The following is an 8172-nucleotide window of genomic DNA, read 5'->3' as shown; positions in this document are numbered from 1 at the left end:
ACTATATGAAAAATCACTCTTGTTATATATAATTTGCTATAAAAATTGCACACATAATCTCAATCAGAAACCAAAGAAATGTATAATATATAACTACAAACATATAAACATTCCAATATATATGTGCATGAACTTGCATTTCCTTATTTTTTTCAGTAATGCAAAAAGATAAAGTGATAGAGATAAGATTATAATTATTTGTAAGTCTTAGGCTGTCATCTTATTGACAGTAAATCAAAATGTGGATGGTGATAATATGTTTTCTTCCACAAGAGTAAATTTACTGAAAAAAAACAAAACAGTCTACAGGAGGAAATATTAAGGATCCAGTTGCTTCTGCAGCCAATTTTGCCATATGTTAATACTGGATGTATTTTTTGACACTTGACGTTTCAATAAAAACAAAGTAGCACTTCTGTTGAATGTCATATAGTATAACTTTCTGAGGTTCTGGTAACAATGTACCCATTTTAACTTAGAAATCTGCTGCAGCCTTAAGCAGTGACACTTTGAAGAGGCAGAGGATATTAACACCAACCTGAAACCCATGGAAGGCCCCAAACTCTAACTTGAGTTGGTAGAGTTAATGTGTTCTACTTCCAATTATTTACTGAACTGCATTACTTTGCATTTGATTTTTTCTGTTCCCCTTGAAGTCAGCCAGCCCAAGGAAGAGGGACCTACACAAATTCTACACTGGCCCAACAGCCTCCATTTCTAAGACTTCACTTATTGAAGGGCACCTTCACCAACCAGACCTGTTGTGCAGGCTAAAACAAAGGACACAGCTGAACAGGACCAGAAGCTTGGCTAAATTGGGACTGTTTGCTACATAGAGCACAGAATGCCAAAGAGACAGAAAACTGTCCCTTGCGGCACTTTGGAAGAGCAGAACCTTAATAGGCTCATCACTTACAGAAGCTGAACACCTGCCTAGGGACAGATAAATAAATGGCAGAGCTGTCACATGAACCCATTTCTCTCCCGGTGGAACTTCCCAGCACCAAAGCCACCATCTTTCCATGAGTGCTACTCACAAGGAGGCAGGTGGCAGAGTGGGACTGAGTGAAACTAAAGCTGCATGAGCCCAAAGCAACATCTTATCTAAAGGCATTGAGAATAAATAGATAAACACATAAACGTGTTGAGAATAGAGAATACAAATTACTCAGGGAGGTCCACTTCCTTTACTAGGGTTATTTGTTGGAATTTGAACTCTGTTCTAGGGCAGCAAAAGAATTTGTCTCTTCAAAATGTAATTTCCCTCTAGTTCCATCACAAATGATGAATCACTGAACTCTACGTCTAAAGCTTACTTAATTAATTGAATTAAAATAAAATAAAATAAAATAACTTTTAAATGTGATTTCCTCTGCAGAGTATATCTTATAGAAATATATGTTTTAAAAAAAAAAAAAAAAGAAAGAAATATATGTTTTAATATATAATATAAAACATATAAAATAAATTAAATGTATTTTAATAAATAAATTAATTAAATATATTTTATTTAATAAATAAATAAATTAAAAATAATAAATTACACACATACACACACTTCAGAGGAAATCTTTCAGTAAGTGTGAATATCTGGGTTATGGAAACATACTTCAAGTTGCTTTCAAAATTTGCAGGTATGGGGCACCTCAGTGGCTCACTCAATCAGATAAGTGTCCAGGTGTTGATTTCAGCTCAGGTCATGATCTCAGAGTCCTGAGATCGAGCGCCATGTCAACTCTGTGCTCAACAATGAGTCCACTTGAGATTCCCTCTCTCTCCATGTGCCCCTCCCCACCTCTCACCCTCTCTTTCTCTCTAAAGTGAATAGATACATGTATTTTTTTTTTAATTTAGAGGTACAGGGCATCACCTTTCAGTGTACATTAATTATCTTTAATATTTTCTTATCCTAGATGAAATAAGCAAAGTGAGAAAAAGCATATTGGGTTCTGTTGTGTTTTTCTACTCTACAGACTATCAAACTAGTACATAAAAGAGGAAGCAAAATTATGATACATAAATGTTGGCAATGAGCCTTAAAGAATGAGTTTTTCTGGGGCTTAAAAGGAAGCCTGTGTTGTTCCTGAAAGAAAAATATTATTTATACCTTCAAATATAATGTGGAAGTTAATTATTGTAGAGACATTATTTTCATTCAGTGTTTGCAATCGCTAGGTAGAATGATAGTTCCCAGACAGACGGCAGGAAAGGTTGACATTTGGAAAAACAATTTGGTCATGCACTGTTTCAGTGTAGAGACCTAAGTTAAGAAGTTGTGCCAAAGGTCTGTGCCATTAAAAATCCAAAATGTAGTTGTGGGGGTAGGAAGCAACAATTGAATAACATGAAAGTTAAAAGGAAGGCATAATTTGGAGTACTAAATAAAGATGGAGAGTCCCCTGAATAAGTTTGCTCAGTCAGTTGAGTGTCTGCCTTTAGTTAGGGTGGTGATCTAGGGGTTCTGGGATTGAGCCCAGCATTGGGTTCTCTGCTCAACAGGGAGTCTGCTTCTCCCTCACTCTCTGCTCCTCTCTGCTTGTGCTTGCTCTCATGCTCTCATGCACTCTCTCTCTCTCTCTCTCTCTCTCTCTCTCTCTCTCTCTCTCAAATAAATAAATAAAATCTTTTAAAAAAAATCCTCAGTATTCACTGAGGAGAAGTTACAGAAAGTTGTGCTGATTGTGGAAACAAGAAGAGGGGATGGCGATAAGAGGTAGGTTTCGACCTTCAAAGAATAAGTTTCCAAGAGGAAGAATAATGTTTCTAAGTAGCACTGGATGGTGGGAGAATGCTAATGGGTTCTCTATGCTCTATAGCATGAGGTGTGTGAGTTAATAAGGAGGTTCTAACCTAGAAAACCAGAAAGAATGTACCATCTTTCAAGGAGAACACCAGGAACCAAAAGTTAAACAGAAGAAGCATCTTATGAACAAGTAAAGGATTCAACAGAACAATGGAAAATAAGATAAATTTAAAACTCATAGCAGTGGTAGAAGCAAGATCTTGGTGGAGGAATTATAAAGCCTCAGGGCAATTAGATTTCAGGTGTCAAAAGCTAAAGAGCTCAAGGGTCATCCCAATGGAGTTCTCAGAGTACATCTCTGAGGCTTCATTTCAGCACCCCAGAAGAGAGCTATTCCATTTGTGGGAAGAGCAAATCCTCCAACTATTCCCAGGAAAGTCAGAAAGAAGGTTGCAGCAAGTCTGGAAAATATAGTTTAGATTCCATATTATTACAGAAGGATCTGCATAGAGTGAGATATAGACTATCAAATGTGCAGGCAACATGCAAAAGATGTGGAGCAACCATAGATGACCCATGTCTACTAGATCTTGTTTACTCAGGTCCTTGCACAACACATGACACTGGTAGATGCTCTACAGCTATTGAATTGAATATGAATGAGCATAACATAAACAAGTAGGACTTCAGATTTTTTTTCAACAAGAATTTCACCTGATGACAAAGTCTGTCACCTACACAGCTGCATGTATCACAGGCAGCAGTGGCCAGGGCACCCCCTGGTACAGGGATCTGTACTGTAACCTAAAAGTGGATGGAAATGGGGACATATTTTTGTAAGGATAAATTCATTTCTCATCCCTAAGGTCTGAACTTGTAAATGTCAATGAAAAATATAAATTTACAACTGCTATTCCCTTGGCAAATAGTGTAGCAAATTATCTAAAGAAAGCCAACTGGCTTCTATGAGAAAACAAGCTCGTTATTGCGTATGTACAATCCTGACTGCGTGACCACTATGGATTTGGAGTTGCGTTAGGATAAGATACAGTTTCTGTGGCACAGTGGGATCAATATGGATCACTTACATAGAGAAATGGCCCAGACTAGAAGTGGGAATGTGGGGGAAAACCCTAGGTGGGTGGAAGATGGGAGGGAACTTTGGAGTGATAAGTGTTAGAAAGGGGAGACAGGTCAGGAATAAGGAAACTCAGCAGGAAGATGTCTCTCTTTTCCTGATAGCTCACTCAGAATAGTGGGACTTAGGAGTTCCAGAAAGAAAATTGTACTTTTAAGAAATTTTATTTTTATTTTTTGATTTTTCTCCTAATCTCCCCTTTGTTTTTGCTTTCACAGGTTACTAATGTCTCTGACAAGAGGAATCAGGGAGCTTTTGGATTCCCTTGGGCTCAGTGTAAAGGGCACAAGCATTATCCCTACTTAACTCCTACCAGGGGCCAAAGTGATGGAGGTGAGCTCAAGGGCAAGAAATGTGGAGGGCAGAGTGGCACCTGTCTTTCAGCTATCCTTTGCTGATGGGAAATCCTCCTTCCACTGGTAAGCTTGGAGGTTTAAGTTTTTATTTTATGAAGCAAGAACATAACCCATTGATCACAAAAACCAATAGCAGATAGTATTTATTCCTTGTAAAAAAAAAAAAACACAATCAAAATAACAACTAATATTTATTAAGCAATTTATTAAACAATGCCAGATGCTGTGCCACACCCTTTAGATATTTTTTAACTTATTAAATACTCCCCTAACACCCCCTGCGTCAGATGAGAATCTTCAGGTCAGAGAAGTTAAAGAAATTCACCATGACCATACAGCTAGGAGGTTAGGGAACCAGAGTTAGTCTTGGTCACCGAATACACCAGAATATTTGCTATAAAGATGGGCAGTGTGTATCAGCTCACACTGTTCTTGTCAGTTCTGAAACCAACCACTTTACCAGACCCCTGCACTCTTATAGGAGAGTCATCCTTACCCCACTCCCTCACCCCAAGGAACCCCCTAAGTGCCACTGTAGGGTCATGTCCTGCCTAACTTACCCTGGGTCTGTCCTGACTCTTGTATAAGCTCCCTTAGATGTCATACTTGACATCTGACAGCTACTGTTCAGAGCTGCTTTTGGCCAAATTTCATTCACCTGGTCTCTTTTTCTCTTTGGTATACACACCCAGACCACTTCAGTCTACTCCTACCTATGGCTCTGACATTAAGGGCAACAACAGCCAGGTTGCTGAATTCCTAGAGGCCATTCCTTAGAGTCCTCTCCATAATTTTAGGTGCCTAGTCATTTCCTTGTTAGCACAGACAGTTAAACACTGCCCACAGAAATCCCTGTGTAATTCTAAACCTCCCTACCCTAATAAATTTCAACGAGGCTAAAATCTATCTCAGCTAGTACACAGGTAATCAATAAGAATTAGGTTCTATCCCTTATTCTCCATTAACTCTTGCTAGCATGAACTGGAGCCCTGAAAGTAAATGGGCAGGTTACAATTGATTTTCACCTCCCACCTGGAGTCACTAAGCAGCCTCCAGTAACACAGATGCAGGGTGCTAGTGGGATTGAGTTTACATCTTTTCTAGGGTGAAAACAGAGCAGGATTAAAACTGTGTGCTTCCAGAGTCTTTGCTTATGGAGTACAGAAGTACAGAGGCTTTCACCCACCTGACTGAGATATCGAGAGCAGCTTCCCCTGTCCTGGGTGCAATGCACTTCCGAGTTTGGGAGCAGATGCCCCTTGGTAATGGAGAGAGTGTGAAGGAATTTCTGGTCTGAGCCTCACTCCAGACAGGCCTGGGCTGGCAAGGGGCCTGTGTCCTGACTTTAGCCGTGAGCAGTTACAGTGAATGGATTATTCAAAAGTTGGGTTTGTAGACAGAGATGGGGGCATTCAGAATGTAAGACTGGGCTCCAGCTTATTTCCCTGAATAGCAGAGCCCAATTCTACCCTTTGTCCAAGGCAGAAAGAGCTCACTTGGGTTATTATCCAGGGCCAGAGAAAAGAGTAAAGTCCCTGCACAAGAAAATTCTATGACAGCCTTCACAGCTATAGCATCTAAAAGAAAAAGGAACTGATTTTCTGTAGCAACAATAACAGGACATTCCAGCTCTGGCACTCTTGTTGGGCTGTCAAGTATAAGCTTACCTCTCTGGTCAGCGTTTCTGAGGGCTGGAGAGGCCTGATACCTAAGTTGGAGACCAAAAGAGGACAAGATATGTGGGACATAACTTTAGCTTGAAGACCACATTGGAGGAAGCTAGGGCCTGATGACCAATCACAGCCCCCTACTGGGACAGGTAGAAGGGAAGAAACTCTTTAAAGCAAATAAAACATGGCACCCTGAGAACACATAAGGTGGAAAACATCGCATGATTACCTAGTAGACCTTGTTTTTCAATGTGTGGCCCTTAGGCCAGTAGCAAAACCTGAGAACTTGTCAGAAATGGAGAATGTCGGGCCCCATCGCAGACCCAGTGAAATGTAAGGTGACCCTATGTACATAAAAGTCTAAGCAACCCCACTCTAGCTCAGTGGTTTTCAAACTGGACTGAACATTAGAACACCAGAGGACCATCCAAACATTGTGATCTTGAAGACTGGAGTAAGTTCTGCACCCATGATGATAATATTATGTGGATGGAAATCAAGTCCTCAGATGTGATCCATCTTATCATGCAATATTTGAAGGAGAACAGTTTACATTAGGTATTAGCTACCTTACAGGAAGACACTACTGTGTTTCTGAATACCATGGACAGCACGGAAAGTGGCTGACATTGATAGTGGCCATTGGATACTGTTTTCAAGCTCTACAGTCTCTGACACTGCCAGACAAAATCCTCATTGATCTCTATGAATGGGTTGTTCTGGAACTGATTGAGCTGCATGAATGGGGGGCTGCCAGGTCACTCCTGAGACAGACTGACCCCATGATCACGTTAAAAACAAACAAACTACAGCCAGAGGGGTATGTTAATTTGGAGAGCCTCTTCGCCAGGTCTTATTTTAATCCTGGTGAGGAATACCCAAATAGAAGTAGTAACAAGCAGTGATTGTGCAGGCCTTAGCTGGGGAAGTCAGAGTGGTGCCTCCATCTCATCTCATGGCATTGACATTGCTGGGATAGGCACTGAAGTGGCAGCAGCACAGGGTTTGTTCCCTCCTGGTGTGACCATAGATCTGTTCTGAGGAAAAGCAGTTATCAAAGATGTGGAAGAAGAAAAGTTTCCTACACATCTGAGCACGAATATTAAGTTTGGTCAGAAATCACATGTGGAATATGTTTGATTTTCTCCAGGTAGTCAGTATTTGGTCACTGAGGCTGTTGTTGGATTCACTGAAGCCTGGAACTGTATAACTGGAAAAAATTAGGAAGGATCTTAAGCAGCAGGCCCACAATGACTTTATGATGATGGATGATGCTGTCTCCGCATGTGCTTCAGCAGCAATACAGAAATGCTAGCAACAGGGGCCCAAAGTGGACAAATCCAAGTATGGAAGATTTACAGTGAATGGTGTTTGAAAGAGCACACAGTAAAGGTGTCACCTGTGTCAGCTTTTCTAAGGATAGCAATCAGATCCTTAGCTCCTCTTTTGATCAGACAATTAGAATTCATGGATTACAATCTGGGAAAACCCTGAAGGATGTCATGACCATTCCTCCTTCATAGTGAAGCAACTTTTATAAAAAGATGGACATTATATTATTAGCACATCCTCTGATGGCATGGTGAAAATCTGGAACATGAAGACCTCACAGTGCTCAAATACCTTTAAATCCCTGGGCAGCACTGCAGGGGCAGATATCACTGTCAACAGTGTGATCCTGCTTCTTAAGAACCCAGAGCACTTTGTGGTGTGCAATAGATCAAATACAGGCAGGGACAGATTGACAGAAGCTTCAGGTCTGGTAAGAGAGAAAGCGAGGATTTTGTTTGCTGCACTCTCTCCCCGTGGCAAATGGATCTACTGTGCAGGGGAGGACTCTGTGCTCTCCTCTTTTAGTACAGTCACTGGCAAACTGGTGCAAACTGGCACTGGCAAACTGGCAAACTCTGACAGTTCACAGGAAGGATGTGCTTGGCATCACATGTCACCCTCATCAGAACCTGATTGCTACCTACAGTGAAGGTGGACTCCTAAAGCTCCGGAAACCCTAATTCCACTTTTCTTTTAAAATTTGCTTGAGGGAGGGGCGGGGCAAGATGACGGAGGAGTAGGGTCCCCAAGTCACCTGGCCCCACCAACTTACCTAGATAACTTTCAAACCATCCTGAAGGCCTACGAATTCGACCTGAGATTTAAAGAGAGAACAGCTGGAACGCTACAGAGAAGAGTTTGTGCTTCTAACAAGGTAGGAAGGCAGAAAAAATAATAATACTAATCCAGTGGGGGAGGGGCCCCGCAAGGAGC

General features: G+C 41.0%; 1 pseudogene; it reads left to right on the top strand.

Annotated features, from left to right (window-relative positions):
• The first annotated feature begins 6390 nt into the window (after nt 1-6390).
• On the top strand, nt 6391-7919 carry LOC121490364 (annotated as a pseudogene).
• Nucleotides 7920-8172: the final 253 nt, after the last annotated feature.

The sequence above is a fragment of the Vulpes lagopus genome, chromosome 5, assembly GCF_018345385.1.
Source record: "Vulpes lagopus strain Blue_001 chromosome 5, ASM1834538v1, whole genome shotgun sequence".
Lineage (NCBI taxonomy): Eukaryota > Metazoa > Chordata > Mammalia > Carnivora > Canidae > Vulpes > Vulpes lagopus.
The sequence above is the reverse complement of the archived record's forward strand: the minus strand, read 5'-3'. Positions and strand labels throughout refer to the sequence as shown.